We start from the raw sequence: 18,597 nt of genomic DNA, 5'->3' as shown, positions 1-18,597 counted from the left end.
CTGTAGAAGAGGTATAAAAATAGCATTTAAAACACAATATAAATCCATGCCCCCATGGCTATGTTGTCAGTCTGAAATCTTCGTGCAAGCAACACTGTCAGGGTCGGATGACATTTTTTTGCGTCTTTGCTATGGCTAAATCATGGGTAGATTGGGCAATACAGCTGGATGTTGTAAACGACCGAAATGGTCCTTTAACTTTGCGTGTTTACCTCTATAACTGGCGTTATATGTAAAACAGAGCACATGGTCAATTAGCTTTTTAAAAATCTTTATTTTAAAGAAAACGATCAAAACAAGAGTTTTTCTGGAAGAGATTTAAATAAGTTCTGAATATGCATAGAAGAGAGGTTACATTTGAGTCTATTTTCTTTGTTCAAAACTTAAAACAAAAAGCTGAAGTCTGCACACTGAGAAAAACTGGTTTTGAGGACATTTCTGAAATTTCCTCCTAATAACCAACTTGGGTGGGTCACCCCAGTGGAACATTTTATTTGTAGGATGCAGGTTTCATGTTTTCAGCTGGAGATGTATGCTTTTTGTTCTGTATGTTACATATTTTTATCTTGATCAGGACATTCAGAACGCTTGCATGCACAGGTAAGTCCAGCTTCAGTTCCAGGTGTACTCGTCCATTTAACTGGACCACCATGTTGTCCCAGCGTACATGCACGGGATAGACTGCAGAAAACCTTCCTGACATTCTGCTGCCTCTAACTTTCTCTGTGGGACATCACGCTGCATGTAAGTGCAGCTGAAATCGCTGCCAACATGTTGTCTTTAAGTCACCTGAAGGGTGATTTTCTCACATGAGGCTGCGGTTACAAAATCAGGATTTTATTAGAGCAGAGCGACAGTCTGGACATGCTTTAAGTGACCACGAGTTGACACGTAGTCTTAATGTGCTGATTTTCAGTTTAGCCGTCTGACAAAAGAAACAGAAAAATATGTGGATGAGAGCAGCTTTATTGGGAATTTGGCTGGAAATATACACTCATTCTTTACTGTTTTTACTAAAAGATGCAGAAATATTAAACTCTGTAACATGTGTTTAGTGCACCAACCCATGCCAACTCAGTTAGCATATATACAGCTATAGGAACAGTTTACTGAATGTCCCATCTTGTAGACAGCCTCAGTGTTGCATTTCCAGTCCAGTCTGCTGTCCAGGTGAACCCTCAGGTATCTGTAATCCTCAACCACCTCTTCACCGAGGATGGAGACGGTGTTCAGCTGACTGCTGCTCCTCCTAAAATCCACAATCATCTCTTTTGTTTGTATTCCAGATGAGGCCATAGTTTATTTTCCTATAGATGTGATAGTTTCATGTAGATGTGCTGAGGTGTGACAGGGAAGCTGTTGGTACATGGAGGATGTGAGGTCTGTAGCAGGAGGCAGCAGCATGCTGAGTTTGTCTGAACTCTTCCATCTGTCTGATCCCACATTATCCCAAAGCCTGTGAGCTTTTCCATTCCTGACCACACATCCCTCACACTGTTCTGCTGCAGATAGTTTCCCACCGACTTGCTCTCTTCCTTTTTTCTTCACACTCCTCCTTAACTCCCTGTTTCCCTCTATGCCTGCACTCTGTTTCTACACTGTCACCTCTGACAGAGCCTGGCTGATGCTTTTCCTTCTATGCAGCTTATTGTTAGCTTTGCTGTTAGCTGCATCGTTATATCCTCATTTGTAAGTTATATAAATATATAAATAATATATAAGTTATATAAAATATATTGTTGCTCAGTTTTCCTCTGAGCCACAGAGATGGTCAGCTCTCATTGTGTCCAATAACTGCAGCTTCTAAAGTGGATTTCATAGCACTGCTGCATCTCTGACAGTTATCAGATCATTTGGGTGGAAAAACATACATCACAACCCTGTGAATCTGCTTTCAGTCCCACTTGAACAGTCTCTCACAGTTTCACACACAAAATGTGTCTTTTAGTTTGAATCTCAGCTGATATCTACAACAACTGTAGAGGGACTCATATCATTTCACCAGCTGGTGTGATAAACTCACAGAAACACCTCAGGAGCAGCACCTGGGATCTTTTGGGAGAAAAGGGGATTCTCTCCATGCTGATAGAGCTGGTAATAAATGAGTTTATGGATCCTACATATTACACAGTAAAACAATGATAAAGGTGCTTTCTGAGCCTTGACATCTTTTTCTTTTATTAGAAAAATGTTCCAAATTTGAATCCCATGGAGGGAGCCAATGAAGTAAAGATTGATGCATAAAAGCATTAAAAAGCTCTCCTGTAAGTTCTGTGTTCAAGTTTTATTTAGGTTCAGCTGCATGTTTCACTTTGTTGAATCTTGAAGCCCTCATAGATCAGTCTGATCCCAACAGAAGTCTCGCAGGTTTACTTGGTTGCTGTAGTTCACTAAAGCAGGAGTCTGAGCAGGGCCCTCCGCTAACAGGCTCCTCTCCTTTAGAGCCAGTGACAGGGTTGGCTTTGGGAGGTGACGTTGCTCTTGTGCTTTGAACAGCAGGCTTTAATCCACCAAACTTCAGTTGGATTTCTCCAGCTTGGCTTCCAATGAAAGAATTCAGCTAACACAGTTTATTTCTGACAGTCAGGTTTTCATAGCACATGATGACTGTGTGTAAAATATGTGCAACAATGTAAACCACCAAGATATTATGAATAATAATTGTATTTATTTTCACTGAGGCTTGTGTAAACCACAGACTGTATATAGTGTAAACTGTGTTTTCATCACTGAGCTGATCTCATTCACCTGATGACACTCCTTAACTGTCACTGCTGAGAATGAGATTAAAGTCCCTCCAATTATTTACAGTTTAGATGGAAATTGTTAGAAATGTTTGTTTTTAATGTCCCTCGTGAGGATGTAGAGTCATTGTTGTGCTGAAGGAGTTTGTCCAAGTTTTGGGTTGAGTTAATGTCTGAAAACATGGGGGATGGATGGTAACATTCCCGTCCTTTTGTCTTTCAGATCAGTGCAACTGATTCAGGTCTTTGGCTGCATGGATGTGATTATCATGCAGGAGTCTTTAGGTCAGTTTGGGATCTGTCTGAAGCCTCAGTTGAAAGAAACAGTCGTTAGCAGAGATGTTTCTCAGAGTACAGCTGTTTATCTTCTATCACCACCTGGAGCCTCCATTCTTTGTCTTCTACACCTTTGTCTGTCCCCACACAGGTTACATTTCAGACCTCAACCATCTGAGCTGTGAAACATCTTCTGCTTCAGATACTCATCACAGACATAAGTTCTGACAGGATCTCCCACTCCTCCATTATAAATATACTGAAATCCCTGCAGTGGTTTAGAGTTCAGGGTTTTGGGGGCATCAGATGGACCGTGATATTGTCAGAGCACAGTCACCTTATTTGAGGTTCATATATTAAAGCCACTTTTTCTCTCACGTTCATCCCTCTGTCCAGATAAAAATGATGCTTTTCTCCGCCTAATAACTAAGCTCATCAGAGGCACTCATCAGAGATAAAAGTGATCCTGCCTCCTCCGTTTAAATACCCTCACTGACCAGGATGCATATAGACTTAGCTGCATAACAGCATGATGATAGAATAAAGACTTTATCAGCACCTCAGACTGCAGCCGAACATGAAATGTTATCTGAGCCACACAGAAATCACTGATCACACTGATCTGCTCAGCTGGGTTTTCTCTCTTCTGAACGGATGTTTGCTGTGAAGGTTTTTGTTGTTTCCTGCCAACTGAAAAAGGCTGGAAAAGAAGTCATTCTGCTGTTTATATTGTTTGTGTTTTCAGTGTGAACAAGAGTGGACAAAACACCACAGGAACTCCATCTTAAGATGCAGCTTCTTTGATACACAGAGACTGTAAAAATTGGCTTTGTTCTTAGACATTATAAATGAAACAGTCTCAGTACTTTTCCATGATGACCTAATGTGATCCAGGAATGGGAAGACAAAACAATTGGGAAAGCCTGGGAAAGCAAGGCCAGATTCACACACACACATTGTTTTTGGCTGATCCAGAGAATATGACGAAGCATGTTGAACCTACTCATGTCCAATCATACTCGGTCGAGTGTGAGTCCAACCTATGAGGCTATCAATGCAAATGATACCCGGAAATCGAGGCTCAGTCTGACAGACTTCCTGCGGGAGCTCTGTTCCACTGAGCCCAGCGCTGATATGCTTTGACGTGTGACTACCAATAAACACTTTATTTAACTTGAGATTCCTCCGGCTTGTTCTTGAGCTGCCATTGAAAGAATCGATCTAACAGGAGGCAGATTTAGTTTTCAGACAGCTCAACTCTGCAGGTTTTTTACCTCTTCTGAAGTCCAACAGCTGTACGAGAGTTCATGTCTCATGTCATTCACTTACTCTGCTCTCAGAGGTCATTTGAGGGGAAACTGTGAGGCCAAGCACAATGACAGGTACATTGGGTGAAAGAGGACAAAAATACCTACATTTTGAAGTATAATTTGTCTAGGTGCAGCAGACATTTTGGATGTGAGAGAAGTTTGTTTGAATTGTTTAGGTATTAATTTTGAGCTTGTCAAAATAGTGTGAGACCCCAGGACAGCAGAGTGAGAGGAATCCTGATTTTTCCTAAAACTTAAACTGCCATTGTGTCAAAGCTATAAAATATATCAACAAACCCCTTAGTTCAATTAAAGTTTAGTCTTTCTTGGCCTGTTTAAACTGAATGATATCTCTATGATGAATTATGGCTGAGTTATGAGGCCTCCAAATAGGGCTACTTTTGTCGCATTATTTATTCATTTTAATGCATTTCCAATGGGCCAAAATTCACAGTATTTCTCAATTTTCCGGGAATCTGTTTGAGTAATGAGAGAGAAAAGTCATAGCACACTAGTCCCTATCGGTGGACACGTGGGGATATGCTTTTTATCCCGGTCGGACCGACCGCGCGGGACTAGTTCCATGCCAAACTCATGACGGAAACGGGAGAATAATAAGTTTGCACAATAGTAATATATGTGCCTTGATGACTTTGGCATTGGTAATAATCACAATAATAATTGTGATTATTTTCACTGAGGCTTGTGTAAACCATAGACTCTATATAGTTTAAACTGTGTTTTCATGACTGAGCTGATCTCATTCATCTGATGACACTCCTTAACTGTCACTGTTGAGAATGAGATTAAAGTCCCTCAAATTATTTATAGTTTAGATAGAAATTGTTAGATTGTTAGAAATGTTTGTTTTTAATGTTCCTCCTGAGGATGTAGAGTCATTGCTGTGGTGAAGGAGTTTGTCCAAGTTTGGGGTTGAGTTAAGGCTGAAAACATGGGGGATGGATGGTAACATTCCCGTCCTTTTGTCTTTCAAATCAGTGCAACTGATTCAGGTCTTTAGCTGCATGGATGTGATTATCATGCAGGAGTCTTTGGCTGCGGCTACACGGAAACGTTTTTCACTGTAAACGATACTTTTTCTTATCGTTTGGCTGTCGCGGCCACACGGAGCCGGCGTTCCCACTACCCCAAAACGATAGTTTTTGAAAACGGGTTCCAGAGTGGGAAAGTTTGAAAACGGCCTCGTTTCGTTTCCATTGTTACAGCTAAAACGTTTTTGCGTCAGTCACACGTTGACGCTGTGAGCCAATTTTAACACTTCTCTATTGTCTCACAGCGTGGCGTGACACAGTGGCGTGTGTACTGCATCGTTTCATCGTTTTCATCCGTTTTCGTCTGGACCTGAGTCTTTACAGCAGCGCGTTTCCGTGTGGTCGCAAGAATTTTCGTACCCGTTTTAAAAAAAAACCTTGTTTCGTTTTCGTGTAGCCGTAGCCTTAAGGTCAGTTTGTGATCTGTCTGAAGCCTCAGTTGAAAGAAACAGTCGTTAGCAGAGATGTTTCTCAGAGCACAGCTGTTTATCTTCTATCACCACCTGGAACCTCCACTTTGTCTTCTACACCTTTGTCTGTCCCCACACAGGTTACATTTCAAACCTTAACCATCTGAGCTGTGAAACATCTTCTGCTTCAGATACTGATCAAAGATAGAAGTTCTGAAATGATCTCCCACTCCTCCATTATAAATATACTGAAATCCCTGCAGTGGTTTGGAGTTCAGGTTTTTTTGGCATCAGATGGACCCTGATGTTGTCAGAGTACCGTCACATTATTCTGCTGTTTATGTTGTTTGTGTTTTCAGTGTGAACCAGAGTGGACAGAACACCAAAGGAACTCCATCTTAAGATGCAGCTTCTTTTATACACAGTGACAAAGAGACAAAGAGGGTTTCTATCAGGCTCAACCTGAAGACGCCAGTCAGTATACAGAGCTCGAAAGATAGATGATGATCAAACATGTCTGATGCAGTCTTAAGGAACCTTTAATCAGTAATATCTACATCTACATACGACAGTTCATGTTTCATGTCATGCACTTGAATGCATCAGTCAGAAGATTTAGGTGAGCATATCAGCACAAGATCATGATTTATAAATTTCAACCTCTGCAGAGCAGGGCTGATTATATAAATATAAATGAAAAGCATGAAAATACTAAGAAACATTTACATTTACATTTCCTGTACAGCTGCCTGCTAAACGTATCTAACAATGTTGGTCTGATAGACAAAGAGAAAACAGATTTTCTTCATGTTCAACTTTCAGTGGACGGTTAATGAATTAATCTTTCCCTTCAACAGAAAACAAATAAGAATAATGCAACAAACCCTTGAACAATCCTGACTTTACTGCAGGATTGAGGTGAAACCAGCACTGTCCCTTTCAGAGAAGGAAACTTCCTTGTTCCCTCCCCAAACTGATCTGAAGGTGGGAGGATGTGTGAAACCATTGTGTGACAGTAGAGCAGTGTTGTTTTCGTCAACGATGACGATGACGATGACGAAATCATTTCGTTGACGCCACTTTTTTTCATGACGATAACGAGACGGTGACGAGATAAACATAGCTCTCTGATGACGAAAACATGACGAGACGTGTGTGAGTTTTCGTTGACGAGACGAGAATGGATGAAAATGTTAGTGGGTGATCTGTCAGACGTTTAAAATGAGTGACATTTCTGCTTATTGTGTGTGTCAATTAAAACCTAAAAAGTATCTGCTGCGGCACCTTAAGGCTCGCCACAGGGATATTTTTTCGAAGGTAAGTTACAAATGCTGTTAACATAATCGATAAATTTCATAGTAAGCTAATACATTAGTACATTTTCCACATACTCCTGGCGCAAATGGGCTGCTAACTTCAGGCTAAAGTTAGCTTTTGTTACGCTAACGTCAATTCATTATGTGTGTGTTACTTTAGCAGCATGTTTAGCCATGTTTACATTCAGTGACGGTGTGGTTATCTCGTTGTGTGTACGTTCTGTCAGCACGTAACTTGATATGTTAAACAGGTCGAGTTACTGTTATACGTAGAGTCTGCTAGCTTTAGCCTAAAAGCCACAAGTGACGTTGTGCAGCCCTAACCAGGACCTGTGCGTTTAGTGCGCTTACAGTAAAGTTGGGACACACGCACAGTACAGAATGAAAAATCAGAAAGCTTTAGTACAGGGTCAGTTAATAAGCTATGTATTTTTGTTCTGCTTGTTTGATAGTTAAGACCATACTATTTTCTTAACACGGTAGACTATACTTATTTTTTCTTTTTTTTTTTACTTAAACTAGACTAAAACTCTTTTGAGTTTTCGTCGACTAAAACTGGACTAAAACTATCACATATAGAAGTGACTAAAATGTGACTAAAACTAATAAACATTTTAGTCCAAAAGACTAAGACTAAGACTAAATCTAAGATGGTTGTCAAAAACAACACTGCAGTAGAGGAGCTCTTAAGTGAAGATCAGCAGATCAGCTGCAATAAAAGGAGGTGGAATTTGTTTTGTAAGACAGCACAGACGGTGTTTCTGCTCTGAGAGTCACACACTGCTCTGCCAAATGGAGGAAATGATGTGAAGCAGCAGATCAGATCCCAGCAGGAAGCTGAAGTGAGTCGAGTCAAAGAGCTTCAGGAGAAGCTGGAGCAGGAGATCACTGAGCTGAAGAGGAAAGATGCTGAGCTGAAGCAGCTCTCACACACAGAGGATCACAGCCAGTTTCTACTCAACTACCCCTCAGTGTCAGCACTCAGTGAGTCTACACACTCACCCAGCATCCATATCCGTCCTCTGAGGCACTTTGAGGAAGTGACAGCAGCTGTGTCAGAGCTCAGAGATAAACTACAGGACATCCTGAGAGAGGAATGGAAAAACAGCTCACTGACAGTCACTGTTGTGGATGTTTTACTGTCAGAACCAGAACCAGAACCAAAGAGCAGAGCTGACTTCTTATAATATTCATGTGAAATCACACTGGATCCAAATACAGCAAACACATATCTGTTACTGTCAGAGGGGAACAGAAAAGTGACATTAATGTCACAACCTCAGTCTTACTCTGATCATCCAGACAGATTCAGAGATCGGTTTCAGGTCCTGAGCAGAGAGAGTCTGACTGGACGTTGTTACTGGGAGGTGGAGATGAGAGGGGGAGGAGCTGATGTAGCAGTCGCATACAAGAACATCAGCAGAGCAGAGCAGGGGATGGAGGTGGATTTGGATTTAATCACAAATCTTGGGCATTAGATTGTTATCAAAACAGTTGTGAATTTTGGTACAACAACATGAAAACCTCCATCTCAGGTCCTCAGTCCTCCAGAGTAGGAGTGTACCTGGATCACAGAGCAGGTGTTCTGTGCTTCTACAGCGTCTCTGAAACCATGACTCTCCTCCACAGAGTCCAGACCACATTCACTCAGCCGCTCTATGCTGGAGTTTATGTTTATGATACTGGAGACACAGCTGAGTTTTGTGAAGTGAATTAAAGGTATTTTGTTGCTGGGAGTTCATTGCTGTGATGTGTCTGCACTGCTGTTCTGTTGTTTATTTGATGTTGTTTATTTGCTGCTTTTTCCTGTGTCTGTGCAGCCATGGAGGATATCACTGCTATTGATAAGTTTGATTCACAGAAATATTTCTCTATTCTCTAAATAGAGATAGATTCTCTAAAATCTAAACTTATCTGAGCTATAAATATCAGTTGGATCCTTGTGTTGATGTATTTTTTTGTTGTTGTTTCTCTTCCACATCATGGAGCAGAACATAGAAATCAACAGACCTTCCTTTATTACAGATTCTTTTCAATTCATCACTTTGCAAATGTAAAAATAATTCTGGACTTACAATTTGATTTGTTTCAGAGATCAAATGTTTTTGTTGTTTTCTAAATCAACCAAGAAATGATAAAGTTTGTTATGAGGTGTTCAGAAATTCATTTCTAGGATCAGGAGATCAGTTATCATGTTTATTCTGAGAGCAAATTAAAGTTTTTATAAGAAATACCATTTTATTGTTCTGACATTTATTCTTTAAAAGTGAGGAACTATTTGTATATGACTCATTAGAAAAAACAGCAGGGACATTATGAACAAGAAAATTTCTGAAGAAATTTATAAACCAAATATATAAACGTAAACAAACATACCTGCAGATGGTCACAAACTGGGTAGTGACAGAAAGAACTAGAAAATTTCTGAAAAATTTTGATGGATGCCAATGAAGCTACTGCCGGCTGAGAGACAGAGGCTGTCATGTTATGGTCATATTGTATTGGGAGCAGACATAACACAGTGGCTGGCATAAACCTGTTATAACAGGTCAGCCATCTTGGCTGTGCCCTCAGAAGGAGTATAAGCTGTGTGATCAGTATTTTTGCAGACAGCTTCGTGGGTAAGAGGAGAGGAGCGCACACAATATGGCTCCAACTGACAGGGAGACCTTGGTGTTCAATACTGATATGTGTGCCTCAAAGAAACATTTGCTGTTCAAAAACTGTGAGTCATATCATAAAAATGTTTGAACCGTGAGTGCCAGAAGGGACGGCAGAAGCCACTGGTGTAAGTTTTATTCTGCTCCTATGTACGGTATTTTTTATTGCCAGTTTTAAAAACAGCCTTCACATTGATTTGATAAGGAGATGAGGTTACCTGGCTATAAAGGCCGTCAATGGCAGCCCGAGTGGTCGTTCTCTCCGCTCAGAGGTCATTTGAGAGAAAACCATGAGACAAAGCACAATGACAGGTACATTGGGTGAAAGAAGATAAAAATACCTACATTTTGAAGTATAATTTGTTTAGGTGCAGCAGACATTTTGGATGTGAGATAAGTTTATTTAAGTTATTTAGGTATTAATTTTCGGTATTATTAAGCTTGTCAAGATAGAGTGTGAGACCCCAGGACAGCAGAGTGAGAGAAGTCCTGATTTTTCCTAAATATTAAACTGCCATTATGTCAAAGCTATAAAATATATCAACAAACCATTTAGTTCAGTTAAAGCCGGGCCTTTCCTGTCCTGTTTAAACTTTGAATGATGTCTCTATGATTAACTACGGCTGAGTTGTGAGGCCTCCAAATAGGGCTACTGAGGTGTATGAGGCTCCGTAGATAAAATGGAGGAGAAGGCCTCCGGTCAGGTGATGGAGTGCATAACTACTGTGCGCGTCTCCGCGCCCGGCACGGGCACATAGGTTTAGAAATAAACACTTAACACAACCTAATAAGGAAAGATTTGAAGAAAAGGCATTCTTAAGTTATGTCGTATGTATACAGTATCTCTTGGCTAAATGCCTAGACCAGACAGTAGCCTTGAGAAGGCTCCCTTTAAAAAGCAGGTGCCTCCCTTGAGAGGGAGGGAGGGCTTTTCATCGGCTAATTGATACGCACCCTTCTCCAGATCAGATGCATCTTTTCTGTAAATTTGAGACGAACCTGACGACAGAAATAAAGATTTCTTTGTTCGACTAAGTCCGTGTCAGCAGAGTTCTTCATCACTCATCTCCACATCAGCTCGTCAACCTTCCCTCATATTTTACTACACTACCTTTGTCCCATCCATCCATCCATCCATCCATCCATCCATCCATCCATCCATCCATCCATTATCTTCCGCTTCTCCGGGGGTCGGGTCGCGGGGGCAGCAGCCTAAGCAGAGAAACCCAGGCGTCCCTGTCCCCGGCCACTTCCTCCAGCTCTTCTGGGGGGACCCCGAGGCGTTCCCAGGCCAGCCGAGAAACATAGTCTCTCCAACGTGTCCTGGGTCTTCCCCGGGGCCTCCTCCCAGTGGGACGGGCCCGGAACACCTCACCAGGGAGGCGTCCAGGAGGCATTCTCACCAGATGCCCGAGCCCCCTCATCTGACTCTTCTGGATGCGGAGGAGCAGCGGTTCTACTCCGAGCCCCTCTCCTACCTTTGTCCCATTATATATGAATTCTAATGCATTTCCAATGGGGCAAAATTCACAGTATTTCCCAATTTTTCGAGAATCTGTTTGAGTAATGAGAGAGAAAAGTCAGAGCACTCCAGTCCCTATCGGTGGACATGTGGGGATATGCTTTTTATCCCGGTCGGATCAACTTTGAGGGACTAGTTACTTGCCGAAATTCGTGATGGAAACGGGAGAACAATAAGTATGCACAATAGTAATATGTGTGCCTTGATGCCTTTGGCATTGGCACCCATAATAATTGTCTTTATTTTCACTGAGGCTTGTGTAAACCACAGACTGTATATAGTTTAAACTGTGTTTTCATGACTGAGCTGATCTCATTCATCTGATGACACTCCTTAACTGTCACTGTTGAGAATGAGATTAAAATCCCTCAAAGTATTTATAGTTTAGATAGAAATTGTTAGATTATTAGAAATGGTTGTTTTTAATGTTTTTAATGTAGCACTGATCTTGTCCATCTCAGAAGCTAAGCAGAGCCGGGCCTGGTTAGTACTTGGATGGGGAGACTGCCTGGGAATACCAGGTGCTGTAAGCCTTTTGGCTTCTCCAGGCGCATGCAGTTTGACTGCGTCACATGCAAAGGCAGTCCCTGTTTGACTTTTTGGAACTGCTCCTTTGTCAGGACAAAGTTAAATGTATGAGGATCAAAGGCAACAATGACCTGGGACACCTTAGCAGATCCAGGATCAGCAAGATGGATCACAGGGTGATCAACAGATGTTTCAACAAAAGACATGCAGAGAGAAGAGAAGAGAGAAAAATGCTTACAGCACCTGGTATTCCCAAGCAGTCTCCCATCCAAGTACTAACCAGGCCTGACCCTGCTTGGCTTCCGAGATCGGGCGTGTTCAGGGCGGTGTGGCTGTAAGCCACAGTCCCTGTGACAAATATGTGTTACATAGGTGCTGGAACCATACGTTGCCCCTATTTTACCAGAGAGTTGGCTTGAGAGGCTGATGTTGAGCCTGCACGTCGACTTCCCTGATGTGATTGTTCTCTGCAGCTGAAAATGGGACTCTCAGATAACTTAGTGTGTGTCTGTCAAGCTCCTCTGTTCTCTGTGTGTAGTTTGGTGTTCATGGTCATACAGAGAAACCAGGGAAGCTCAATCCCACGACGTGCTCATAAACTGCGTCTTTTCTAAAGATTATAGTTCTATTTTAGAAGTCAGAATACAATGTTTCTCCATCTATAAAAAGTTTGTTTGGGATCACTTCCCTCGCGTAAGGCCATACACGCCTGATCTCTGAAGCTAAAGTCAATTTTTGACATTTATTTAGCTTTTGATACATAATTCTTGTTCTGACAATCAACATACTTCCTTAAAAGCAACACATGTGCAACCCTTTTACCAAAACCAATTCAACCTAGCATTGGAAAATAAACCACGAGTGACATGACCAACAGGAAATGACATCATCAAGCCATGCGCTAACTAACACAATGAAGGAACCAAAACTAAGTCCACTTAGTGCACAGAAATTAAACATCTGCACACAAGATCTCGGTTATCAGATTTCTATGATACATTTTACTGATCTGAACTGCATGTAATTCTGTCTTCTCCCAGCTGTCTATGTTGGACTGATGAAAGGAGAAAAGTGCTGATATATTGGAATCCCACTAGCCATTGTTCTGATGTAAACAGAAAGTTTTAAGCCTAATAGAGAGGGCGTCTGCTTCCTGGACCCAAACTGGCAGCTGGTTTCACAGAGAGGGGCCTGATAACTGAAGGCTCTGCCTCCCAAACTGGCAGCTGGTTCCACAGAGAGGGGCCTGATAACTGAAGGCTCTGCCTCCCATTCTACTTTTAGAAACTCTGGGAACCATAAGTAAACCTGCAGTCTGAGAGCAAAGTGCTCTGTTGGGAAAATATCCAACTAGAAGATATGATGGAGCTCGGTCATTAAGAGCTTTATATGTGAGGAGAAGAATCTTAAATTCTATTCTGAATTTAACAGGGAGCCAATGAAGAGAAGCTAAAACTGGAGAAATATGATCTCTGCTGTTAGTTCTCATCAGAACTCTGGCTGCAGCATTTTGGATCAACTGAAGGCTTTTCAGAGAATATGTGGGACAGCCCAATAATAAAGAATTACAGTAGTCCAATCTTGAAGTAACAAATGCATGGAGCAGTTTTACTGCATCACTGAGACAGGACGTTCCTGATTTTAACAATATTACGAAGGTGAAAAAAGGCAGTCCTAGAAACCTGTTTTATATGTGCGTTGAATGATAAATTCTGGTCAGAAATAACTCCAAGGTTCCTCACTGTAGAACTATCTTACCATCCATTTACTTTACTCAATGTATCCAGTTTAGGGTAGTGGAAGCCTTTAGCCTATCCCTGCTGCCAATTGAAAGAGAGTCAGGGTACACCCTGGGCAGCTCTCCAGTCCATGACTCAGCAAAAGGTCTAATACAGCATTTCCACACTTCCATTCAGAGACTCTAGAACTGTTTTGAGACCTTCTCTGGAAAACCTACTGTGGGAGAGTACTTTGAAAGTTTCATCATTTGGAAAAGATTGGAAACTTTATTTCTGAGCCCACATCAGTGGGTTATGGTTGTTAACAAAGAGAAAAGTTGAGTGAATGAAGATAACAGCAAAGGAGTACCTGGGACATCTCCACGGTCAGCACCTTGAACATCAGCAGCGATCTTTAGGAAAGAAGAAAATCAGATGAATCTGGAGACTGCAGGAAGATCTGCTGACAGTCTGCAAACTGATGTGAGAGAATAATATTTGTGTGTGTTTGTTATCCAGAAGAATTCAGACAGATGAAGTCATTGTGAGCTGAGCTCTGCTGGAAAGGGATATAACAGAGTGACCAAAATGAGGTTCTCATTCACAGTCTTTGGAGAAAACTGGGAAAGTTATTGAATTCATTTCCAAGTTAATGTGAAGTTTGATGGGACAGCAGCTTCCTCTTTGGTTTTTGTAGAGAAGAGAAAAAGCTTACAGCACCTGGTATTCCCCGGCGGTCTCTACGGTGGTCCTGAGGTGTCAGAAAATACAAAAGCAACACAACAAGCAACAACGCAAATGGGCAGTTTTCAGGTCTGAATCTTTAATCTCAACACTCACGGCTCATGTATTTGTGAATATATTAATATTTCCCTCACGTTGTGAAGCAGCTTCAACAATATTTGTTCAGTTTTTCTATGTGTTCTAATCCCCATTTCTTATTGACAAGATCTAGAGTCAGACATCAAAGTTCAGGATCAGTTTGGACTCCATTCATTGGTTTGTGTGTCATTTCTTGTTCTTTTTGGGGATCAGCTTGTGCTGTTCCTCCTCAGAGTGTCTCTCCTCCTCCTCCTGAGCTTGTTTCTGTCTTCTCCTGAATTGTTCTCATTCCTTATCACAGATTCAGTAGCCGTGATGAGATCCACCACTGGCAGCTGTGGTGGAGAAATGGCAAACTGAGTGCTTTGCTGAAAACATCCTTTTCTGGTTGGGTGAGGTCCCCATCTTCTAAGTTCTTCTCCCTGTGGTCCTGAATGTCTATGTCAAATATTCAGAAAGTCAAGTTGCCCGTTATTACAATTATATGAATTACTAAAGTATTCAATCGTTCAAAAACACTCCCAAACTGACATGATGCTGTTTGTCTTTTCACCAACAGAGGGCGACAAATCCCCATCAATTTCATCATCATCATATTTTCGTCATACAGACACAGACGCCAGTTTGGAGGCTCAGCAGTTCACCTTCATCTTAAGGTGAAGGGACACTCTTTTGAGGACAGTAATGTCCACATTATGGACAAAGAAAAACAGATGTTTAGACTGAGGTGTGTCAGTGTGACCATAAAGACCTGCCAAGTGTGAATAGTCTTTAAGCTACTGATAAGCCGACAGTCCCCACCAACTAGTTAAAGATGAATACAGCTTTCAGATGAGAAGTGAAATATCTAGAAAGTCCAGTCGCCCATTTTTACAATTATAAGAACTCTCCTAAAGTATTCAATCGTTCGAAAACACTGTCAAACTGACATGCTATTTATCTTTTCGCCACCAGAGGGCGACACATTCCCATCAATAAAGAGTCCACTTAGGCCGTAAGGTGAACCTCGAAAACTCCTTCAGAACACCAGGCTTGTTCCACGCTCTCCGTACCAAACACGCTTCAGCTCATAAAAAGATTGAGTTATGTTGAGGTTTAAAAGAAAGTTTCGCCGCTCAGAACACAGTACGTTTTTAATTCGTAACGTTTAAAGGAAGAACTAGTGCCTGGCAAGGCGTATGTACATATTCGGCAGGCGTAATAAAATTTTGGCTCGCGAGAGGTGCCACGGTTGAGACGTCATCAGAATGGACGAATCGGATAGCTGGTATGTCAGCTGAGCTGGTAAACAGAAGCAGCATGGCAGCCACCAGCGCGATCATCCAGCAGTACCGAAGAAGACGAAATTTCGACCGAAAATGTTATAAAAAAGAAGTCTTCGAAACATGAGATTTGTTACATGCACATATCTTCTGTTAAGCATGAGGAAACACAGAATTTCACCTGCACAAGGTGGAATAGCTATCGAAACAGTTTTCGGCAGTGGCTAGAGTTGAGGGGTGAGTGCAGAGACGTATCAGAACATTTCAAACACTGTCTTGAATTGGACTTTGAGGAAATTCCTGAAGATGCGGCTTTCCATCCTACATACTACCGGAGATTTATTGACAAGCGCAAAATCGAGAGAGCCAAACGGCGTCTCGTGCGAGAGACGGAGAGGGATGATCAACAAGACCCCCAAACTAGCGAGGCTATCCCTGCTCCATCGACAGGGACTACTCCGACCAGAAAACTTCGGTCCAGGTCAAACCTGCCCATCTCGAGCTCTGGCCCCGTTCTTCCTGCCATCTGTATCATTTGCAAGAGGGCCTGCAAATGTGTCGTCGCGGGTGGCAGACGTCAAAAAGAAGCTTTGACAAAAACACAGACTTTAACTGCAGATAACCACACAGTAGGTAGTCTATGCAAATGCATCCCATCCCCCAACACACATACACACACACACACACACACACACACACACACACACACACACACACACACACACACACACACACACACAGATGTTGGGAGAAGTTGAATGACTATCTAGCCTACACTGCTACACAATCCTTGTATTTGTCCAATTCTAATATGAATGTATGTGTGAATTGCCATAATGTGTTGTGTGTGGGTGTGAAATTACATTCCAATACATGACATCCCCATGCCCCCCCCCCCCCAGTGTTTTATATTTTTGATATAGAATGAAGCACACTTTGACTTTAATAGGGTAGTGTGTATGTTTGTATGGATGTCATAGCATGCCTGATGTTAATATGCCACTGAATACCTGTTCAGAATTGTGGCTCCTCAGCCGGATCCCTCTCTGGTCAACACACTGCTTCTCAGCAGCCAGCCCATCCCCCGGGCCATCCCCCCACCCCCCACTGCCCCTCTATCACACTTGTACACTTGGGATTTTTCCGCTTCGGTCCCTGTGTGTTGCACAGTGTTCCTAGCACTATTTTTACAACACCACTCCACCAGGAAAAATGAAGTCTTATCGTTTGCCTGCCTATTTATTCATCCTTTTTTCTTTTCTTTTGTACAAGGCAAGTTGCAGGAAGCTGCTGAAGTAAAGGATGACCAGAGCATCCTCATTCACATCAAGGACAGAGACTGTGTGGCCCTGGAGGTGCAGTACCACAAAAGTTGCTACCGACAGTACACAAGATTTTTGAGGGATCCTGCCAGAGCAGAGAATGAACAGTAAGTCATATATTAATTTTATATAAAAACACATACAGTACAATGTGTGTCCTATGAATGAGACAGTTTGTTCTCACGACACATATCTTCTTCTATATTTTTTTCTAAGGATCGAGCCAACGTTTGTTCTGAGCTATGAGTTATTCTGCGAGAGGGTAATCCGTCAAAGGCTGCTGAATACCTGAATACCTGAATGGTCCTTATCATTGATAATTAGAATTATTTCCATTCATTAATAAAAAATGACAACATGAAAAGGTAACCTTATCATCCACTTGCACAATAGTTGTTGGTACTATAAATAAAGCACTGTTTGGAATTAATTTAGCCCACGTTACAAACACGTGGATGGTTATCAATAATTATCGGAATTCCATTAATTGATCAAAATGACAACATGAAAGGTCACTTGCATAATTGTGCTTTGTGTTGTAAATAAAGCATGATTTAGAATTTATTTGGCTCAATTCAGAAATACATGAATGAGCATTATCGTTGATAATTATTATTTTATGTTCACTTTAAAATGATATTTTGCGAGATTCCTTTCTGTGGGTTAGATTTGACAGCACCAGGCAGGTTGTCATTTTTCCAGTTTGATGTCGTAAATCGGCAACGTGATTGGTCCAGCGCGGTCACGTGACGTCAAAATCGTCATTCAGCCCTGCGGAAAATATTTCTTCAGAAAACGTCTCGGTTTCAAAAAAGTACAGGACTCTGTGACGCGAGTGCAAAATAACTTGGTCATTTTTATCAGCTAACGGGCATGTAGTTCGGAGAGCACAGCGAGCCTAAACGAAAACGGGGTTCACCTTACGGCCTAACTTCCTTCACAGTGAAAGGAGATTTTATTGACATTAAAGACTGAACATTAATCAATAATCAATAATTACCCAAGGTCGGGTTGCTTAGGCAACAGGTCCAGGAGTGAAGACTCCAAAGAGTCTCCTTTGAATTGGCTATGTCAGTGCATTATAACTGCTCCTACTAAATATAAAAAATGAAGCCATTTTAAAAGATACAGCACAGTCCACACCCAGTTCAAAATATACAACAGATTGCTGTATGTGTGTATTGAATATCATGTGCGATTACAAAGCAAACCTGTTCATCTGCACCTGTATTTGATCCGTTACAGCATTAACGTTTCCCAGAAATATTCCTTCTCTGTTCATAATGTCCCATGTGTGAGCGTGCTGTGTGTGTGTTCCTGAGAGGAAGTCACACACCACAGAAACCAAGAGAAACAGCTTCAACGGTCTGCTGGAGAGACTTTGTCAGTGTGTTTAAGTACAACTTAAGTTTAACTATATTCTCCAAGTAGTATTTCTAAAAGAAGTAAACTAATATTAAGTAACAAGTTATGTGCTTGTAAATGTATAATCTCATTCTGGGGACTAAACTGTATGGGGTCCATCATTTAATCTATTCAAATATTTCTTAAAGCCACCTTCTGTGTGTGAGCAGTAAACTTTAAAGACACAGCAAGTGAATCTATAATGACTTTAAATTGACTGTATCTCAACCTCTTTTTAGTTTATGAAAGTA

At 41.5% G+C, this 18,597-nt stretch overlaps 1 protein-coding gene and 1 pseudogene across 2 annotated transcripts in view; one reads left to right on the top strand and one right to left on the bottom strand.

Annotated features, from left to right (window-relative positions):
• LOC142397757 (protein NLRC3-like) overlaps nucleotides 1-18,597 on the top strand; it is a 104,362-nt gene that overhangs the window by 59,877 nt on the left and 25,888 nt on the right. Inside the window, exon 1 of one of the 2 annotated variants that reach the window (XM_075481444.1) lies at nucleotides 16,897-17,049. The exons of the other annotated variant lie outside the window; for it this stretch is intronic. The gene's annotated coding sequence lies outside the window, so the exon portion shown is untranslated. Of the gene's footprint in view, nucleotides 1-16,896; nucleotides 17,050-18,597 lie in introns of those variants that run through there. 2 annotated transcript variants of the gene reach the window in all.
• On the bottom strand, nucleotides 12,050-12,158 carry LOC142401346 (5S ribosomal RNA; annotated as a pseudogene).

The sequence above is a fragment of the Odontesthes bonariensis genome, chromosome 2 (assembly GCF_027942865.1).
Source record: "Odontesthes bonariensis isolate fOdoBon6 chromosome 2, fOdoBon6.hap1, whole genome shotgun sequence".
NCBI classification, from domain to species: Eukaryota; Metazoa; Chordata; class Actinopteri; order Atheriniformes; family Atherinopsidae; genus Odontesthes; species Odontesthes bonariensis.
This window is presented reverse-complemented; position numbering and strand designations above follow the sequence as displayed.